This window comes from Miscanthus floridulus, chromosome 11 (genome assembly GCF_019320115.1).
Source record: "Miscanthus floridulus cultivar M001 chromosome 11, ASM1932011v1, whole genome shotgun sequence".
NCBI lineage: Eukaryota > Viridiplantae > Streptophyta > Magnoliopsida > Poales > Poaceae > Miscanthus > Miscanthus floridulus.
Genome location: NC_089590.1, coordinates 101,442,022 through 101,461,392, shown reverse-complemented (window position 1 = coordinate 101,461,392; position 19,371 = coordinate 101,442,022). Strand labels below are relative to the sequence as shown.

The following is a 19,371-nucleotide window of genomic DNA, read 5'->3' as shown; positions in this document are numbered from 1 at the left end:
GATATCCACCACCTCAGTTGTGTAGGCTGCTGACGAGTGTTCTAACTCCGTCTTGGCCACGTCTCCCCCTAACGCCTTCGGCTCAGACCGCGAGGGTGAGCCGTGTAGCCCTCTGCCCAGCGAGACAAGGGTCTCAGTCTCCTTCTCCTCTTTCACCATAGCTGGTGGAGGAGGGGCCGCAAGGGACACCACCGGTGAAGCCTCCACCATCACCACTAGGATCGTTGCCAGCACCATCGCCTCTGCTCTTGCTGTGCTAACAACTAGCCCGGGGAGCACCACCCCTAGGAGGGAAGGGTTCACCGCCACCATCCTGTTCCCCCCCCACCGCTCGCTACGGCACGCTGTAGGGTGGGCCTCCAATCCTCCTACACAGGAGTTGGGGCGATACTCAACCCTATCATCGCTTGGCCGCTGACAAAGAGTACGGGTCAGTCATACTCCAAAAAAGACTCAACAACAAGATCGAAAAGCAACAAAGGAAAACATACTAGGAGGTAAGCGGCACTACTCTGAAGCCAAGACCCGGCATCGACGGGCTCGCTAGGGTGAGGACCGCTCCCAGGCTATGACCCGCACCCCTCACTTTAGCCGGGGGTGGAGTCATCCCTGACCGGCTCCTGCTCGGCCTACGGGTCACCAGCGACCTTTAGCTTGGGACGCGCCGACCAGAGCGGCAGGCGCGACATCCGCCTGCTACGAGTCATGCAGTTGGCACCTGGTCCCAGTGACGCACGAGTGCAAGCCTGCTCCCCTGATCGCCTAGCTTGCTCGGTCACGCACCCACGTAAGGCGAGGACTGAGACCAGCGATGCCACTAAGGGGCCCGAATGACCGCTGCCCACTTTGCCTCTCAGTTTGCCGGCAGCGTCAGCGCTTGCCTGCAGGCTTCCTCGGCACTGGGAACCTCGGCGCTGGCTCTCCGCCTCCTACTCATCACCAGCGGACGTCACCGCAGGGTCACAATGGTCTACCAAGGTCAAAACAACCTCCAGACTTTCCTCCTCCTCAAAGAAAACCATGTCATCCACATCTGTGGGATCCTCCAACTTGAGCTCGGACTCGAGGTCGCTCTTATTTTCCCTAGCCTTCACGCGCTGGGCAATCTCCTTCTCCTTCTTGTACTTCTGATGAGCCACCTCGGCTTTCTTCTTCTTCCTGGCATCTACCGCCTTCTTCTAGGAGGCCTATAGGGCCACGCCCTCTGGCCCCTTCGAAAGGTGCGGCCGAGACCTGTAAGCATCAAGCCCCTATGCAACAGGTGGCTCAAGATAAAAAAGCAGGAAAGCAAAGGGGGAAAAGAACACAAAGTAAAGAAAGAGGAGCATACCAGTTTGGACACCACCGAGGCATTGAGAGGTATGGGCTTTCCCTCGACCTTCTCTTTGGGCTTTAGCTGCAGCACCTGGTCAAGGCAACTCTAGACCTCGCCATCCGGCCACTCCTCCAGTGACGCATGATCAGGGTCCAATGTGTCACTGTACCTCCACATCAGCGTGCCCTCTCCACCAACAGAGCAACCCGGTGGCAGTAGAGGGTGTGGAACACCCACACCCCATGTAGGCCATGCTGCATGAGCTTCTAGAGCTCCACCTCAGTGATCTCCACCTTCTTCTCCCAATGGGAACAGCCCCATGACCAACTATCCTGCTTCTTTGGCCTCCTGCCGGTGAATGCCGGGAACAACGCCTCCACCGGATTCCTAATATAAAACCACTCCCCGTGCCACCCCTGGTTGGAGTCATAGGGGATGTATGCGGGATACGAGCCTCCCGCGCTCGGTTTCCTCTACAGGGCGAAACCCCCCACCAGCGTGACCTCGGGTGGGTTCCCCACCGGCAAAGCTCGCCTAGAGAACAACCACCGGAAGAAGTTCGTGTGCGGCTCCATCCCGAGGAAGGCCTCGTAGATGGTGACGAAGTCGGTGATGAGCAGCACCCCGATCGGATTGAGGTGCTGCAGCTCCAGACCCCACTCATTGAGGAGCCCACACAGGAACCAATGCGCGGGGTATCCCAACCCGCGCTCATGGAAGGTGAGAAAGGAAACCACCTCACCAGGCCGAGGTTGCGGAAACTCCTCCCTCTCAGGAGCCCTCCAGTGCACACCTCCTTTGATGGCAGAAACCCCTTTGCGGCAAAGGCCTTCAACACCGACTCCCTCATAGTGGACGACCTCCAGTCCAACATCTCACTCTAGGATCACAAGAAGATTCATGAGTTCTCTCTTCTCCCTCGCTCTCTCTTTTCTTTCCTAGAAACCGCCACGGCTCTCAAGAACGCTCTCGGCAAGAAGGAAAAGGAAAGGAGGCGACAGATGAGGAATAGGTAAAAGAACAGGGCAAAAACCTTCACCCTTCTCCCACTTAAGGAAAAGGGTGCAGCAGTTGGGGAAGGCGCACCGATCGGGAAAGACAAAACGGCGGAGCGAAAAACCCTCTCTCTTTCCCATTTAATGCAGATGGGACGCGCCCTGACCGATGAGACGCGCCCTGTCCGACGGAACGGTGCCTGATCAGATAGGACATGGCCTGGGCATGGTCCACCACTACCGCACGCCAGCCACTACCGCACGTCGGGTGCAAAAACCGAAGCGTCACCCATCGCAGGCGTCTCTCCGCCTCCCTAGGCGAGACTTGGAAAAACCGAAACAAAGGGATCTCCGCTAGGAGAGACCATCGGGCTTCCTAAGTCAATCAATTAGCTCAAAAAAACACGCCGAGAGATAGGTAAGGAGTAAAGGGACGCCCCATGTAGGCCATGTCGACTCCGTCATGAACAACGAAGCACGGGTCCCAGTCGGATATTTCCGATTGGAGCTCCTCAAACCCCGTCACTTGAGTCATCAAGGTAACACTACCAACCCCTGCTATTTCTATATTTAAATCATTTCATACATCTATATGCGCATTCATTCCATATGCCCGTGCCCCCCGGACTGATTCTGGCCCTGAACCGCTCAGGCGGCTCAGGAACTAAGCATCGCATGTGTAGCGAAATGCATCACAACGTTCCATGTTACGTCATGAAGCGAATAGTTGCCTCATTCAACATGAGCAACGATTCGACCGGGTTCGAAGGCCTGGCCCATGAAGGGCTTGAGGCCGCCTCACGTTCAAACAGAGCTAGGGGAGAAAAACACAGATGAGCCCCGTGCAGCCCTTGCCCTAGTCTAGCAGATAGGGTCATCTCAACCTTCTCGTTCGATCCTAAGCCTCTACCAAACCCATAGAATCTCTATCGAGGGGAGGCCATTAGGCCACCCTGGGTCAGTCTCCAAAATGATCAAGGCATCTGTCCGGGTTATAGGTGAAGGAGCAGTGGAATGTCACCTAGAGGGCTACTGTCGACCCTATCATGAACAACTGGACTCGAATTCCACTCAATCATACCCATTAGCGAACTCACCGAGCGCGTCACTCGAGCCCGAGCGATCAGGATAAGCGATAAAACTTAGCCCCTTTGGTTGTGAGAAACCGAGGACGGGGTAATGCACACAACTCAAACCGACCCCTACTAAGGCCCAACGGGGCTTGGGGGCTCAAGACACCAAACGCCTGGGTCTATGACCCCGAACTCGCCCCATCAGGATCCGCGAGGTCCGGCTCATCTGATCCATAAAACTAACTAAACTAACTGTCTGGGTCTATGACTCCAAACTCGCACCATCCATCGGCTATGCTTTGACTACACACCAAACGCCTGGGTCTACGACCTTGAACTCGCCCTATCAGGATCCACGAGCTCTGGCTCATCCGATCCCTAAAACTAACTAACTAACCACCTTGGTCTGCGACCCCAAACTCGCCCCATCAGGATCCGTGAGCTCTGGCTTGTCCGATCCCTAAAACTAACTAACTAACTAAATGTCTAGGTCTGCGACCCCAAACTCGCCCCATTAGAATCCACGAGCTCTGGCTCGTCCGATCTCTAAACTAACTGACTAAAAACCTAGGTCTGTGACCCCAAACTTGCCCCGCCAGGATTCACGAGCTCCATCTTGTTCGATCCCTAAACAAAATTTGCCTCGATCCCACGGCGCGCACCAATGCCAGGATCCACGACTCCAACTCGCTCGATCCCACGACATGCATCGACACCAGGATCCATGACTCTGACTCACCTGATCCCGTGGCACGCATCGATGCAAGGATCCATGACTCTGACTCACCCAATCCCACGGCGCGCACTGACGCTAGGGTCCATGACTCCGTCTCGCCCGATCCCTAAAGAACTAAACCGCCTCGGCTGCACAACGATGCCTTGGTTGACAACTCTATCTCGACTAAAAAACATGCACACATGCCCACTGACAATACCCCCTAGACAATTCTGCCTGAATCGATCAGGAGCTCGGGGGCTACACCCATGGGTGCGCTCGTGCGCACCCGCCGATGAAACGAAAACCTCCCCCGCTGGCAACACAAAAACCCTCCAAATAATTCTGCCCAAATCACCCGAGGGCTTAGGGGCTACACCTACGGGTGCGCTCGCGTGCACCCGCCGTCAAGACAAAAATCCCCTAGACGATTCTACCCGAATCACCTGAGGGCTCGGGGGCTCCTGTCGGGTTCATAAACCCAGGGTCCCTCGGGGACTGGCTTCCCAACAGAGGCTCACCCCAAGCAGACACCACGCACTGAACAACAGGCAAGAAGGGCGATCCAATCACTGACTGGAAGGCCTAGCCGAGGAGGAACGTTGCCCGCTTCTGACTCCGGCCCACCTATCCGACCAGAGCATCCGCATCGGTCTCCGGCCCATCTTTGGACGACCTATCTGACTAGAAGACCTAGCCAAAGCACTACTTCCAACTCCGACCCGTGTCTCTGACCGGGGGTGCGCCAAACCCCTACTCGCTGCTCTTCTCTGACTGGCGCAATGAGGGCTGACTGGAACCAACCGACTAGGGACACCCGCTCGGTAAGGACCAGGGAACAAATGAAGAAAGCAAGGTAGGGCACACAAGTCAAACCACAATACCAGGGTCCATACCCTGAGCACCTACAGAAATAGTACTCTGCAACCTCCCTGGCACAATAAAGCCTAAAACAGTATTGTAGGTGCCGACGTTTTCCACTATAGTATTGTGGGCGCCATTAAACTCCATACGGTAAGGCCCCCTATGCCTCTGGGCATCAATAGTGTTGTGGGCGCAGGCTTCTACCATACCAGGAGAACACGGTAAAACTCCTCATGTGCCTCTAGGCATCAACAGTATAGCAGGTACCGACATCTACCATACCTGAACAAGACGACGTTACCTCCCACGTGCATCTGACATCCAATAGTGTTGTGGGCGCCTACCATCATCCTGTACCCACCGGCATGGGCAATAAGGATTAGAAGGATACATACTCTCTCCCTCTCACTTGTAGGGCCATCCCCTTCATTTATAAAAGGGGATGCGCTCTCTCCCAACAAAGGGGGATTTAAGTCATTCTAAATTCATTAGATCGATCAAGTTCACTAGTACAGAACTACCAGGTTCGAACCATGAGCACACGCTCAAACACTTAGTTCATAGTGAGGCTCCTATCACTCTCAGGCCCTTCCGACAGGAGTCTAAACGGACCTCTTATATCCCCCCATCCTTCTCCTTCTCATTTGTAACCCCACTGTAAACTTCAAGCACCTGGGCTTAGGAATAAAGTCACCGACTGACTCAAACTGGACATAGGGCATGTTGCCTAAACTAGTATAAACCCTGTGTCATTGAGTGCTAGGCCACCTCCGATCACAACGTACGTCAAAACTATAAATATTTACTTATTGGTCACTTTCTGCACCGACAGGCATGCTAAAATTCAAACCATGTTACTAAGAATCAAGTATATTTAGCTCACTTTGCAAAGCACAAAACATTGACTCAGTCGAGGGGCTTTGTGAAGATATCGGCTAGTTGCTTTTCGGTGCTCACATGGAGAATTTCGATATCTCCTTTGGTTTCATGGTCTCTCAAGAAACCATGTCGGATGTCTATGTGCTTGGTTCTAGAGTGGCTTACAGGATTGTTTGCAAGCTTAATGGCACTCTCATTGTCATATGATAATGGGATTTTGGTGAAATGACATCCGAAATCACGAAGAGTTTGCCTCATCCAAAATAGTTGGGCACAACATGCATCGGCCGAAACATACTCAGCCTCGATAGTAGAAAGGGCTACACAATTTTGCTTTTTAGAACTCCAAGACACTTAGGATCGTCCAAGGAATTGACATGTCCCCAAAGTTCTTTTTCGATCTACTTTGCAACCGGCGTAATCGGAATCTGAATACCCAAGTAGATCAAACTTAGAGCCCTTAGGATACCACAAACCAAGGTTAGGAGTGTGTACTAAATATCTCACAAGTCTCTTAACGGCCACCAAGTGACACTCTTTCAGGTTAGCTTGAAATCTAGCACACATGCACACACTAAGCATAATATCAGGCCTAGATGTGCACAAATAAAGTAGAGAGCCGATCATAGGAACGATATACCTTAGTATCCATGGCTTTCCCTTCAATGTTGAGATCAAGATGTCCATTGGTTGGCATGGGAGTTTTGATAGGCTTGGCATTCACCATGTCAAACTTCTTGAGCATATCATGGGTGTACTTCGTTTGACTAATAAAAGTTCCATCCTTCACTTGCTTGACTTGAAATCCAAGGAAGAACTTCAACTCAGCCATCATGGACGTCTCAAACCTCTTCGTCGTGATCCTACTAAATTCCTCACAAAAAGTATGATTAGTACTACCAAATATTATGTTATCAACATATATTTGGCACACAAATATATCTTTACCAACTTTGTGAGTGAAAAGGGTAGGGTCGGCTTTGCCTATTTCAAAGCTTTGTTTAAGCAAGAATTCCTTAAGGCATTCATATCATGCTCTTGGTGCTTAGTTAAGCCCATAGAATGCCTTTTGGAGTTTGTAGACATGGTTGGGGAACTTGGGATCCTCAAAACTCAGGTGGTTGCTCAACATAGACAAGTTCTTGAATGGGGCCGTTGAGGAATGCACTCTTCACATCCATTTGATATAGCTTAAAATTATGATGAGCGGCATAGGCTAGAAACATTTAGATTGCTTCAAGTCTTGCCACCGGTGCATATATTTCCTCAAAGTCCAAGCCCTCTACTTGAGTGAAACCTTGAGCAACCAATCTTGCCTTGTTTCTTATCACCACGCCATTCTCATCTTGCTTGTTGCGGAAGACCCACTTGGTGCCAATAATGTTGGTGTTGGGTCTCTCCACCAAGGTCCACACTTGATTTCTTTTGAAATTGTTGAGCTCATCTTGCATGGCCATTACCCAATCCTAGATCACCAAGTGCTTGTTTAACCTTAAGAGGTTCCAAAGAGAAAACAAATGAGTAATATTGGCAAAAGTTTGCTAAATGTGAATGAGTTGTTACCCCTCTTTCGAAGACTCCCAAGGATGTTGTCAACGGGATGATCCCATTGTATTGTTTGCCTTAGCCTTGGATGATCAATGGCCTCTTGTCCATATTCTAGATCTTTATTATCTTCTTGCTCGAATATAGGTTGTAGGCTCTATCCTTGAATCAGAGTTAGACTTGTTGTTGCTGTCAGAGGGAGTGCGGCACTAGTCGCTCTGCTGATTTGCAGCAGGGGTCAGCTCCCCCTCAGCATCAGGTATGTCAGCAGAACTTTGTTTATCAGTAGCTTGAGGAACCTCCACTTCAGTGACTACGTCTTCTTGTGGTCTTATATCACCAATAGCTAATTGTTTGATTGCTTCACATGGTGGATCCTCCTTTTCTACAACACTTGAATCAACTTGCTCCACTTGAGAGCCATTAGATTCATCAAATGTCACGTCTACCACTATTTCAACTCTCCTAGAGGTTTTGTTGAAAACACGATAGGCATGCTTATTTGATCCATAACCAAGAAGAAAACCTTCATCAATTTTAGGTGCAAACTTAGAGGTTTTGGGTTCCTTATTAAGTATGAAGCACTTGCATCCAAACACTCTAAAGTAGGACACCTTTGGTTTGGTACCGGTTAGAAGCTCATATGAAGTTTTCTTAAACTTCTTGTGTAGGTAGAGGCGGTTGATGGCATGGCAAGCGGTGTTGACGGCTTCACACCAAAAGAGGTTCAGCATCTTGTACTCATCTAGCATTGTCCTTTGTCATGTCAATTAGTGTATGACTCTTCATCTCTACTACACCATTTTATTGAGGGGTGTACTGGAGTTGAGAACTCATGCCTGATGCCTTCTTCATAAAAAACTCCTCAAATTGGGTGTTCTTGAATTCAGTCCTATTATCGCTTCTCATTTTCTTGATGGGGAGACCAGACTCCTTGTGAGCTCTTCTAGCAAAAGTCTTCACTTTGTCTCTAACTTGACACTTATCAAACTAAGAAAAATACCCAAGTGAAATGGGAATAATCATCAACAATAATAAGATCATATTTGTTACCCCCGATACTTGTGTATGAGCTCCAATGGTTGCATCGTGGTCATGATGCTCTTTGGTGAGTGAGGTACGCCAACTTGCTTTTCTGGCTTGACAAGCGCTACATATCCTATCTTTCTCAAAGTGAACATTTGTTAGCCCAAGGATGTGTTCGTCCTTTTGAAGTTTGGCCAAGTTCCTCATCCCAACATGGGCTAGTTGGCGATGCCAAAGCCACCCCATGCTAGATTTTTCCACTAAACAAGTCTCAAGATTAGCTTTACTTTTGTTGAAATCAACTAGGTAAAGCTTGTTCTTTAAATGACCCTGTAAAGACAATAGAGGAATCCTCCCTTCTAAAGACTTTCACACCCTTATCCGTAAAGAGACAATTGAAGCCCATCTCGCATAATTGAGAGACAGAAAATAAATTGTAACCTAATGAATCAACATGTAAGACATTTATAATTGAATGCTCAAGGGTTATAGCAACTTTACCAAGACCAATCACATCCCCCTTAGAGTTATCTCCAAAGAGAATTTTTTTTCATTTGAGTCCATCTTCAGGGTATATGATAAGAACATACTTCTTTCTCTAATCATATGATTTGTACATCCACTATCAAGCACCCAACTTAATCCACCAGGAGGAGTATACCTACAAAACAGATTTAATTACTTGATTTAGGTCCCCAATTTGACTTGGGGCCTTGAATGTTAGTCACAAAAAATTTAGGAACCCAAATAGAAGTATTCCTATATGTGTTGGCTTCCTTTCTACATATTTGGCAACCACTTTTCCACTGTTGTTGTTCCTTAAAACAAAACACAAAGTTAAGCTTTGTCGAGGTGGTTGAAACTTTGGTTGGTATGCATACGTGTTCATAGTGCCCCAAACTGATTCCTTTGGCTTCTGCTGAACCTGTTTCTGCTGGAACACCTTCTTCTTGGGCTTAGTTTGATCAGGAGCAGAATTGGTAGCCTTCCCCTTTTTGCAGGCAACGGCACAGCTGGCCTTCACTGCAGCACTACCGCGGTGCGGCACTACCGCTCTGGACTGTGGCACTGCCACTATCGGTGTAGGCTGATCTGCACCAACTCTTTTCTTCCTCTCAAATTTGACACACTCATAGCCATTTATGATCTTTCTTCCATTTTTCTTGGCTCCTGTAGTGTGCCTAAGCCCATGCTTCATTGAGGGGTGTCTCCCTTACTTGAATTGAGGCACTGTTGAATCATTTGCCTTCTTGTCACTTACTTGAGCCTTACCACTCAAGCAGCCCTTGCCAATTATCTCATTGAGTCTAGCAAGGTTAGTGGAATAATCATTTAAATTAATATTATAACATTTTCCACAACCTTGACTAGTGAAGGTAGTAGAGGCATCCTTTGCCTTAGAGGGATGTGAGTTGCTATCCCAAATAATGTTATATTGCAGCTCAAGTTATTTGTGCTTTTCATCTAATTCACAATACTTTTTCTTGAGAGCAATATTTTCTTTCTTTGTGATAGCATGATCCCCTTGTTCTTTGGCCAAGGCCTTGCGCAAGGATTCCACCTCACTTCTCTCTAATGCAAGAGCTTCCTTGCTAGCAATGTAGAGATCCTCTTATTGGATAAGAGTTTCCTCTCTAGATTCTAGCTCAACTTGGACACTCTATAGATCCTCCACTATCTTAGTGATGAATAATTTAGTCTTTCCATCTAAATTTTTAGTTATTATGTTTATTTCTTCATCACTAGATTCATCGTCACTAGAGCTATCACTAATATCACTACTAAAGATATCATTAGGAGGTGGAGGTGGAGGAGCTTTGGCCTTGGATTTAGATTTTACCTTCTCACCCTTTGCCATAAGACAAATGTGAGGAGAGTAGTAGTCATCATCGGACATGTTGGTGAAGAGTCTTAGTGAAGAAGATGGCTCATGGATAGCAATGGTTGCAACTTTCTCATCTTCTTCACTTGAGCTTTCAATAGATGAATCCCATTCATGCCCAATGTGAGCTTCTCCCATGTTTTTCTTGCTCTTTCTACTGGCCGGCCTTCTCCTCTTTCTTGTCCTTCTTGTATTTGTTGTCCTTGATCTCATATGGACACTTTGCAATGAAGTAATCAGTGCTTCCACAATTATAGCATGTCCTCTTTTTCTTGTCTAGGAAGCTTCTCTTCACTACCTTGTAGCCTTGCTTCTTTAGCCCCTTGTGATACCTCCTCATAAAGAGAGCAACATCATCCACTTTCTCATATTGGTCATCATCATGTTCACTCTCACTAGAGGATGAGGTGGTCTCTACTCTTTCTTGAACTTGCTTGATTACTTTGGGCTTGCTAATTGAAGCTTGCTTGTTGGTCTTGGACTTGCTTGTAGAGCCTTGCTTGCTTGATTTGTTGGCCTTGAGAGCTACATCCTTGTTGATCTTGATGCCTTCTAGCTTTGCTTGCAATTCTCCAAGCTTCTTCCTCTCATTTGCTTCTTCTCTTTGCATGTCAAAAGTCAAGATCCTCCCAAGTACACCATTTGGTGTAAAGTACTCAAACTTCTTCTTGTCTCTAATTAGAGTTACTACGGTCTCATTTCTTGGTGAATAAGCTTCCAACATAATTTTGACAAATTTGTGATCATCTAGCTCATCACAACCATAGCCTCTAATCTTGCCCACCATGGTCATCAACCTATCAAACATCTCTTGTGGCCCTTCTCCATCCAAGATAACAAATTGGTTGAGCTTGGACATCAACAAATCAATTCTTGCCTTTCTCACTTTGTCAACTCCTTCATGTGCAAGATGCAAAGTATCCCAAATTTACTTGGCAACATCCACACCAATCACTCTATTGTACTCATCACCATCCAAGGCACTGAGTAGCACACTAGTGGCTTGACCGTTGAGGTGGAAGATTCTCATTTCTTCCATGGTTGGATTCTTAGGATCAACCGGTGGCTCAAATCCATTGCAAACAACCTCCCAAATGCTGGGATGAAGACCTATAAGATAGGCTCTCATCAAGTGCTTCCACTTGGCAAAGTTAGTCCCATCGAAATGAGGTAACTTGCCCGTGGGCACATTGATGAAAGACTTGCGATCATGGTTAGTCATAGACATAGAAGAATAGTTAAAGGATACGGCGGCATATTTGTTATCATCATTCTTCTTGCCCTTTCTATTCTTGTCCTTCTTGCTATGCACTTGGTAGGACACATCATCATCACCATCTTTGGAGCTGCTAGATAGCTCACTTGAAGATGAATTAGAGGCTTTTGCTTCTTGTTCCTTCTTCTTTCTTGCTTCTCTTCTTTTTCTTCTAGCTTCTCTCTTAAGTCTTCTTTCTTCTTTTCTTGCTTTCTTCTCTTCTAACCGCTGCTGCTCCTTCTTCTTCTCTCTTGCTTCTCTTTTCTTTTTTTAGCTACCTTTCTTCTTCTTTCTTTCTTCTTCATTTTGAGCTTTTTTGGCATCGGTTGCCTCTAGCTACGGGAGCACGGAGTTGCTCGCTGTAGAGGTGCTAAGCTCACTGTTGTCGGTGTCATGCAGCCCAACGTCCTCTGGATCGATGTTGATGGGCTTCACAACATCAGATCCTCCCTTGGGCTCCATACCTCGTGTGGTGAAGCATACACGAGGTAACCTACTCTGATACCACTTGTAGGATCATTGGAATGCCTAAAGGGGGAGTGAGTAGGCCTGTAAAAATTCAACTTAAACCAAAGTCAAATTCACCCATGGCACTGTCGCTCTGTGAGTGCGGCACTGCCATACCTGTAGGAGAGATTAGTTCATAGTTCAAAATCTATCCAACAAAATTTAGATTGGGTAAATTTCTTAACTTCCTGTGGAGTAGTAGATCACAGATCGATTGCTGAAAGTGGTGGGAACACAACACATAAGTAGATCTACCTCAAACTCTAGAGATCACCTCAACAATAAGAAGAACACAAGTGTAGCAACACAAGCACAAGATGACACAAGGATTTATCCCGTGGTTTAGCTCGCCACCAAGGCTTGCCTATGTCCATGTTGTTGAGGTATACCACTAAGGCTTAGGGATTTGCAACCCTACCTCATTCTTAAGTCAAGAGAGTGAACTCTTGAGATGAGGGGTGATTTTAATTGCTAGCAAGAAGTGGTTACAAACCTCTCGGTGCTGCCACAAACTTGGCAAGCTCACTAGACGACTGCTCTAGTTGGCTAGGAGCTAAGCTCCAAGAGTAACAAACACAACCACCGGCTAAGACATGAACTAACTGCTCTTTAGAGTTTAGGAATCAATGAAGCTGCTCTCTATTCGAGTTTTGGACCCATTTCCCTCAAGGATTGATGGGAAAATCAATGGATTTGCTTGGGGGCTTGAGGTCAACAATGGAGTGAGAGAGAGATAGCTCTTGCTCTATTTTGGCATGCTGAAGTGAGGAAGAAGAGAGCTGGTTAGTTGTCGTTGGAAAGGAAGGGGAAAAGTATATATACCTCTAGCCCCCAACGATCACTTTAAATCAAAGATAGCCGTTGGCGAGGAAAGGGAAAGGTATATACCCCCAGCCCTCAACGGACACTACACCCAAGAGGTTGGATGAGACGAGGACGCGGCCAAAGGGTCAGGTGAGCCAGAGCCCATAACCTTGGGGTTGGGCGAGATAGAGCCCATGACCAAAGGGTTGGCCGATCCGGAGCCCACGGACCTTGGGGTCAGGTGAGATGGAGCCCGTGACCAAAGGGTCGGGCGAGCCAAAGCCCGTGACCTTGGGATCGAGTGAGATGGAGCCTGTGAACCTTGGGGTTGGGCGAGACGGAGCCCAGTGACCTTTAGGTCAGGCGAGACGAAGCCCGTGCCTAAGGGGTCGGGTGAGCCAGGAGCTCGAACCCAAGGGGTCAGGCGAGTCGGAGCTCGCACCATGCAAGACAGTAAGGGTAATAGTGAAGTGCAGACTATCTTGGCTGTGAATCTGAGGATGCTTGTGGTTGTTTGAGCACTTGGTAGCACATATTAGCTTAAGCATTGTGCCTCCTTTATAGTATGGCTTTTCCTATACTTAAATTTAATATATAAAAGAATTTAAACCTCCTTTGAGTTTGAAGTCATCTACATTTGTAATTGGGGACTCCTCCGTTCCGTGCAGCATCCTCGAATATAAATTTCTTGCTTGTCATCTTGATAAATCTCATTAGTTCTCTAATTACATTGTAATTATCACCAAAACCCATAATTAAGACTTGATTGCACTTTCAGACGCCTCTCCCCCTGTCCCTCTAACTCCCTGCTATCTCTTTCTCGCTTTGGTCCTCTTCCTCAATTTCGGTGGGAAGGAACGATGTGTTAGGATGATCTCCACCAGTTGTCCTAATGGCCAATTGGGCCCTTTGGTCCGCGCCCTGATTGGGGGCGCTCAGTCGGTTCTAAGTGGCTGATGGGCCCCATCACGCAGCACTATTAAAAGGGCAGTGGGGGCTGGGGCACATGACATGAGATTCACCGTAGTTGCCTAGCCCCACCGTGATGTCCTAACCCCAGTCTGATCTAGAAGGGGGAGCTATAAGCGACGGGAAGCGCCATCGTCCTTCGTTGCCGCCACTAGACCATGCCTACATGGCTTCCCCTGACTCTGACCCCAGTGACCACTACGCTGCTACCTCGTCAGCGGCACTAGAGGCGCGTCTCGCCACGCTATGGCGAGGTACATCACCAAGTCTCTGATTAAGCTAAGTATTACCCACTGATCTATGCCTAGAAGTGCTTCAAGTTCTATCATGATGGCCTCCGACTACTATGATTCCAAGTTGTTGGAGATGGCGAGATGGCTGCTAGAGGTGACCTCCATAACTGAGGCAGAGGTGGAGGAGGAGCAGCTACCTAGACTGCCCTCGGGGTTCTATGATGCCTTCGTCCTCAGAGGAATCCACGTCGTCCAGGCCCTCTAGCCCGACACACTCCTCTGCCATTTCACCGTCCCCTCCAGACTACTGGTCAGCCACCTCCCCCCCCCCGAGTCGAGTTGTGTCATATGATTCTTGATCCCTTAGACTGAATGGTTCTCGATGTAGAATTCGAGCGGCTTCCTGCATGGTGGTGCAACTGCTTCCCTAGTTGATTTGGTTGCCTCTGTCGCCTTTGCCATTGCCGGTCTCCGCACCAGGGGCTCGCCCCTTGAGATGAACATATCCTACCTTGATGCTGCTTTTGCTGATGTGAGTAACCTTGATCCCTGCTCCCCATCTTTAGTGACTACTGCTGCTGCTACTACTACTACATACTAGCACTATAGTATCAGACGCAGCATAATATGTATGCCATCTATGATCTATACGACCATACTTGGTTCATTGGTTGCACACTCTTGAAGGAATTTTCACTCCTCCATAGATTACTACGATGTAGTATAGGAGATTTTTTTTAATTTTAACCCTTTTTTTAATATAATTTTAAATCTAATACTGTCGGTTTTTTTAAAACTAACACTTTTGGCCGCGCCTATTGCCCTGGCGTGGCCAAATGCCTGTGTCGCGCCATGCATGGTGGCACGACACAGGGCTGACGTGGCGTGGGCCGACTGGGGGGGCCGCTGACGTGGCAGGGTCTTGCCGCGCCACCGACCTGGCGTGGTAGTGTCGTGCCCTGTTGCGTGGCGCGGCAGGACTAGATATACCGCACAACCAGCCACACCACCTAGCCGCTATGCCTACCGTCGGGCTGGGCTACTTGGATGGTAGAATCGAAACGCGTCGCGCCCATATTTTGTCGAGTTTTTTTCACGGCCGAATAGAGAATTTGATAAGCCAATGATTAGATTTTCGTCTTTCATAATACTGTTATGCACCATTTTAACTAATCAATTACGGAAAATTGCCACCAGTGTCTAGATATGCCGGGACTGCCGGTTCCCGAACGCAGGGTACTTAATCTTGCTGGCAGTGCTGCCGTGACTCAAAGAAATGAATAAGAAGCAAGTTGACAAGCTGCCACATAACATATTCATTGTTTTGACATAAGTTTGACATAACATAACCAAATAACCCCGCAAGTTTCGGATGCCAATATTCGTTTGACCTAAACAAACTAAGACCCAGGAGTGTAAGGATCCCTCGGACGCCTCTGTCTCTTCGGATTTGTTGGCAACACATTGGGAGTGTAGCCAACACCGGTATGGTCGCGTCGATGGTGCGTACGGCTCGTACCCTGCAGGTATATGATACGCACGATTACTTATAATTCTTTATGATTGTTAGTTCATAGAGCCTACATATTGAAACAAACTATCTTTGTTAGTACCTGTGAGGCTCCTTGGGTGCCAAACGGGGCACCACCTAGCTGAGACATGCCGATCTCATCCTACGGTCATTTGTCCCACTGGCCGTGCTGTCCACGGAAGCCCGAGGGTTTGTCGTCGTCGTCATCATCCTCCAACTCATCCTCGGTTGTAGGGTCCTTCCTAGTGCTATGATGTGGTGGTGTACGCACCGCAGAAGTGGCACCCTGCGTCATCGGCTGAGAAGAGCCAGCTGGTATCCTCAAAGAGGCTGAAGACGTGCCACCCGACCCGCGCAGGGAGTGGCGGTTCCTCATAAGGAGTGTCCATGCAGCTCAACTTCTGAGCTAGCTTCCTGCAGCTCATCTTCACCTTCTGCATAAATAGACGTTAAAGTTAGTTCATTATCCCAAACACATATACAATAAAGAAATATTTTCGAAATGAACAAGTTTATGTTTAACTTCACAAAAGCCGCGAAGAACGCCTGGCCCCTGCCCTCTAGACTCATGAAGCCTGGAACGCTTGCTTCGTTGGACAGCCTTGACAATTATGTCGCCTAGGTATAGAAATGCGGTTGAACAGTTTTAGTACACATACTTAATAACAAAAGGATAACAAATTGTACCATTCAAGTATCTTACCATGTATCTTTGAAGCGGGGCTCTCTATAGCTGTGTGTCCTCCCTAGTGGTAACAGTCGTACACATCTTCGATGACATCTTCCTCCGAGTCCTCAGTCAATCACCATGTCAGTGTACGGGGGCTTGAGGTGACATCTTCAGTAAACCATTATTAAGGGGCAATCCTCCGAGTCCTCATCAATCGCCATGTCAATCGCCACGTCGTACACATCTTCGATGACATCTTCGTAAACCATTATTAAGGGGCCTCCCAATGAGCAATTGTTCCTAACACCAAACCTGGAGTAGGTAGGAGCAACCCTCTAAGATTGGCATGTCCTGAGGTGCGACGGCAGGCAACGCATAGCTATCGATACATTCATGCTAGGACCGCGCTGCCCCAGCTATACCCCGCTATGTTCTCCCACGGCTGGCAAAGTATGTCAAGGAAGATCCAGCTGATGGTGTTGCCCAAGGCGTCTAGGAAGAGGAAAGCACCAAGAAAGTGCTAGAGCCACACTCGAGTGAACCTATCAATCTGTGCCTCTCTAGCTTGTGGGTCCAAGTACTCAAAGCGCTCTATGATCCAGGACGACGAAACACCTAGAACTTTTCCTATAATTGATCAAAGAAAATGAGACCCGATGCCAGTTGTAAAGCAATGCAAGTATTAAATAGGCTTGAATTACGCACTTATTTTTCTTGGAAGCATCGTCGTCCGGTGGAAGAAAACCAGTAAACTGAGCCACCAGCTCCCTCTAGTGATCGTTGTCAACTATCTCTGTCACTGGAAGTCCCCCCAACTGAAGGCCTAAAATAGCATTCACGTCCTGCAACGTCAAGGTCATCTCACCACAAGGTAGGTGGAACGTATGGGTCTCAGGCCTCCACCTGTTATAAGAATAGAACGACTGTTAATTGCCTCCAATTTGTTATAAGAAAGTTTACGTATAAAAAATGCACTCGCACCTGTCTACAGCTACAATAAGTAGTACTGGGTCAAGGGGCGGAAGACCGTGGTTGACAACACGGACAAGCTCGAGGAAGCCGGCACGCCGTATGTACGGCGTATAACACTCGTCCCACTGATGCGCCCTGGTATGAGTGCGGGGCCTCAAAGGAGGCAATAACACCTCTGCGTCGTTGTCACTCAAAATGTGTGCTCAGTGCTGGTCGTCGTACTCCACCTCCAGAATAGGGTACAACGGGTGCTGCGTGGGAGGAGCCATCCTGTTACAAATTGATAAACAAAGCGTTAGAGTATTCAAATTAACAAAATTCAAGTTAACATTAGTAAATTCACAAACAAATTCACTAACCTAACTAGCCTAAATCTCTAAACCCAAAATCCTAACTTTACTAGATAATAAATACATAATCAATCCATATAAAACTTTGGTTCTAAAATTACAAGTAATCTCTCCGTCTCAAAATAAATACACATCTTATTTCTCGAGTAGTCAAATATGTTTAAGTTTGATCAAAACTTAAAAACGGTATCAATATTTCTATATCCTAATAAGTTTATTATGAAAGTATACTTCATGCTTAATGTAATAGTACCTATTATGTATCATAAATATTAGTACACTATTATATAAATTTGGTCAAAGACACTAATAGTCAATGAAAATAGCCTCGATGCCCCTACATGCTCCTAAAAACGCTAGCACTAGCAGACCATCATCAACTCTTTTGCTTCTGCGACGGCCGCTCGAGGATTGCGAGGGCACGTGGGGTACCATAGGGATACAAAAAATACTAACTATATTAGATAATAAAAAAATATGAAATCGAGAGGTACCTTAGGAGCGGGCGGCCTTGACGCGCCGGTGTTCGTGGCGTGGCCAGCTAGGACGCTGCACGGCGGGAGTGGCCGGGCGCGGCGTGGGCGAGCGGCCGAGGCCGGGCCGTGCGGGCGCAGGCGGGGTGAGGCGAGGCTGGGCGGGCGCGTGCGCGGCATGGCCGGGCAGGCACGGGCGCGTGCGGCTGCAGGCAGGGCACTGGCGGCGGCGGCGGCGTTCGGGCGGGCGGGCAGGGGCAGGGGTGCGTGTGGGCGGGCGGGCGGGCGGGCTCGCACGCGGTATATATCTGGCCCTGCCGCGCCAGGGTCGGTGGCGTGGCAAGACCCGCCACGTCAGCGGCCCCCCAGGCCGCCCCACGCGGCGCGGCACAGGCTTTTGGCCGCGCCAGAGAAATAGGCACGGCCAAAAGTGTTAGTTTTAAAAAAAACCGACAGTGTTAGATTTAAAATTATATTCAAAAAATGGTTAAAATTAAAAAAATCGTATAGGATAAGTGGCTGACACTTGAGACTTGACAAATTACCCGATTGGTATAATTGGCTGCAACAAGATGAACACAGCACAAGAGGCTCATCTAATCTTTGATGAAACGAGACACATGCCTCGTCCTGTCGGTTAGCCAGTGAGCCTAATAGCATGCTCTGGCATTCACACTTGGTAGGCGATGCCGATGAATAAGCAGGATTGTGTTATGTACCAATGTCATCACACCATTGTGATTTGGGAATAAGCACGTTTTCCGGTTTCTCTTATATTGGCAGCATGATGATTATCATGAGATGGGTGGATTCAAAGATTTCTGTTACGAATCATCATTGTATGTGTAATCATGATTGCACCTCCTCAATTCACAGCTTCATAGTAGCAGTGTTCTAGTGCTAAAGCCAGATTGTGTCAGGTTGTTTCCCTTTTACCTCTTTCGATTGGTATGTAGACGACGAGCAAGCCAGATTATTAATTGAGTAAATAATTGGTCTTCACTTCTGAAGTTGATTTGCTATGGATGATGATGATGATGGTGGTGTTTTCGGATTTAGGGACTGATGCTGACACTGACAGGCATGAGATGCTTGGTTTCGTGTAGGAAGAGATTGATATCGAAGCGAAGGTTCTGCGCGCTGGCAAGGTAGTAGGGGTGGCCGTTGTGGAACTGAAGAAGAAATCTAGCAAAATCATCGCTCAAGCTCGCTACTCCAAGTACCTTGGTGTAGCATATAGTAAACTCTGATCTGACTGAATCAAGGTGGCCTTGTGCCATGGCAGCATGTTGTAATCTGCTGGTTTTTTTTTC

General features: G+C 47.9%; 1 pseudogene; it reads left to right on the top strand.

The window, feature by feature from the left end:
- Positions 1-14,159: 14,159 nt before the first annotated feature.
- LOC136491315 (uncharacterized) lies at positions 14,160-19,308 on the top strand (annotated as a pseudogene).
- Positions 19,309-19,371: the final 63 nt, after the last annotated feature.